Source organism: Rhincodon typus, chromosome 48 (assembly GCF_021869965.1).
Source record: "Rhincodon typus isolate 14 chromosome 48, sRhiTyp1.1, whole genome shotgun sequence".
In the NCBI taxonomy this organism is placed as follows: domain Eukaryota; kingdom Metazoa; phylum Chordata; class Chondrichthyes; order Orectolobiformes; family Rhincodontidae; genus Rhincodon; species Rhincodon typus.
Genome location: NC_063379.1, coordinates 4,436,577 through 4,439,624, shown reverse-complemented (window position 1 = coordinate 4,439,624; position 3,048 = coordinate 4,436,577).

The window sequence follows — 3,048 nt, the reverse complement described above, 5'->3', positions numbered from 1 at the left end:
AGATTGCAGATGGCGGAAATGTCGGAGGATGATGCGTTGGATCCGGAGGTTGGTGGGGTGGTACGTGAGGACGAGGGGGATTCTGTTTTGGTTGTTATTGCGGGGAGAGGGGGTGTGAGGGATGAGTTGCCAGTGTCTACACTGGCCCCATCCCCCACCTCTTCCTCCGTCACATTGATGACTGTATTGGCGCCGCCTCGTGCTCCCACGAGGAGCTCGAACAGTTCATCCACTTCACCAACACCTTCCACCCCAACCTTAAGTTCACCTGGACCATCTCTAACACTTCTCTCCCCTTCCTGGACCTCTCTGTCTCCATCTCCGGCAACCACCTGGAAACCGATATCCATTTCAAGCCCACCGACTCGCACAGCTACCTAGAATACACCTCCTCCCACCCACCTTCCTGCAAAAATGCCACCCACTATTCCCAATTCCTTCGCCTCCACCGCATCTGCTCCCGAGATGAGGCATTCCACTGCCGGACATCCCAGATGTCCTCGTTTTACAAGGACCGCAACTTCCCCTCCACAGTGGTCAAAAACGCCCTCGACCGCATCTCTCGCGTTTCCTGCAACTCATCCCTCACACCCCCTCCCCGCAATAACAACAAAAACAGAATCCCCCTCGTCCTCACGTACCACCCCACCAACCTCCGGATCCAACGCGTCATCCTCCGCCATGGACAAGGAGAACCACGACTTCGACTGGGACAACACCAAGATCCTGGGACAGGCTAGGCAGAGACAAGCACGAGAATTCCTGGAAGCATGGCACTCCACGAAGCATGCTATTAATAAACACATTGAACTCGACCCCATATACATTCCACTACAGAGGAAACCCGGAAGTGAGGCAATCATCGCAATGGACCCCAGAGTTTAAAAAACAGGCGGGAAAACACACCGACGCTTCATCAGAGGCTGCACTGAGGATGTTACCAAGCACGGTAACGAAACGTCTGCGGAACAACAAACCAGCTCGGCGAGCCAACCAACCTCAACACCCACAACCCGAGCTACAGATCTACTCCAAAATCCGTCACCTGCAATCTGACCCCACTACCAAGGACATTTTTCCCTCCCCACCCTTATCTGCCTTCCGGAGGGACCGCTCTCTCCATGACTCCCTTGTCCGCTCCACACTCCCCACCACCCCTGGCACTTTTCCCTGCAACCGCAGGAAGTGCTGCACCTGCCCCTCAACCTCGCCCCTCACCCCCATCCCAGGCCCCAAGAAAACCTTCCACATTAAGCAGATGTTCACCTGCACGTCTGCTAATGCGGTATACTGTATCCTCTGTTCCTGATGTGGCGTCCTCTACATCGAGGAAACCAAGCGGAGGCTTGGAGACCGCTTTGTGGAACACCTACGCTCGGTTCATGACAAACGACTGTACCTCCCAGTCGCAAACCATTTCAACTCCCCCTCCCACTCCTTGGATGACATGCCCATCCTGGGCCTCCTCCAGTGCCACAACGATGCCACCCGAAGGTTGCAGGAACAGCACCTCATATTTCGCTTGGGAACCCTGCAGCCCAATGGTATCAATGTGGATTTCACAAGCTTCAAAATCTCCCCTCTCCCGACCGCATCCCAAAACCAGCCCAGCTCGTCCCCGCCTCCTTGACCTGTCCATCTTTTCTCCCACCTCAACCCCCACCCCCACCTCCTACCTACAACCTCATCCCCGCCTCCTTGACCTGCCCGTCTTCCCTTGACTGACCAACCCCCACCCTAACTCCCCACCTACACTCATCTTTACTGGCTCCATCCCCGCCTCCTTGACCTGTCCGTCTTCTCTCCACCTATCTGCTCCTTTATCCATCTTCCATCCGACTCCCGCTCTCTCTCTATTTATTTCAGAATCCCCTTCCCCTCCCCGCTTCCCGAAACGTCAGCTTTCCTGCTCCTCTGATGCTGCTTGGCCTGCTGTGTTCATCCAGCTCTACACCTTGTTATCTCAGATTCTCCAGCATCAGCAATTCCTACTATCAGTGTCAAAACAGACTAGATGGCCCGAATGGCCCAATTCTGCCCCAAATCTTAGGGTCTAATGGACTGAAATGTCGATGATAGATCAGAACGTTCCGGAATAGTTCTTCTCCCACACCTTCCTCAAACAAAATGTCAGTTGAAAAGTCGGGGGGCATAATTTGGATAGGTCACAACGAGAGTATTGTGTGCAGTTCTGGCATCAACATTATTGGAGGGATGTGCTAGCACTGGAGAGGGTGCAGAGGAGATTTACCAAAGTGACTGACTAGGCTCGAGGCTTTCAGTGACGAAGACTAGGGTGGCACAGTGGCTAGCACTGCTGTCTCACAGCACCAGGGACCCGGGTTCGATCCCACCCTAGGGTGACTGTCTGTGTGGAGTTTGCACATTCTCCCTGCGTCTGCGTGGGTTTCCTCCGAGTGCAGTCCAAAGATGTGCAGGTTAGGGTGGATCGGCTGTGCTAAATTGCCCATAGTTTTCAGGGATGTGTAAATTGAGGTGGGCTATAGGGGGATGGGCCTGAGTAGGAAGCTATGAGGGTCAATGTAGACTTGTTGGGCTAAAGAGCCTGTTTCCACACTGTAGGGATTCTAAGAGAGATTGGATCAGACCGGGGTTGTTTTCCTTGGAGTGGGAGGGAACATGATTGCGATGTATGAAATTATGAGGGGCCTTGACAGGAGGAAACTTTACCATTTGGGTTTGAGTGATCAATGACCAGGGATTTAAGGTAAAAGGCTAGAGTGAAAGAGGGGATAAGACTAAAAATGTTTTCACCCAGGGGGTGGTAGGAATCTGGAACTCACTGTCTGTAAAGGTGATGGAGGCAGGAACCCTTAAACAAGTGTTGGCCTGGTGGTATTATCACTTGAATACTCATCCAGACACCCAGGTAATTTTTGAATCCTGCCATGTTAGATTTTTGGAATTTGATTCAATAAAAGTCTAGAATTAAGAGTCTAATGATGACCATATTGATCGTCCATCTGGTTTACTAATGCCATTTTGAGGGAGAAAACTGCTGTCCTTACACAGTGTGGAGCTGGATGA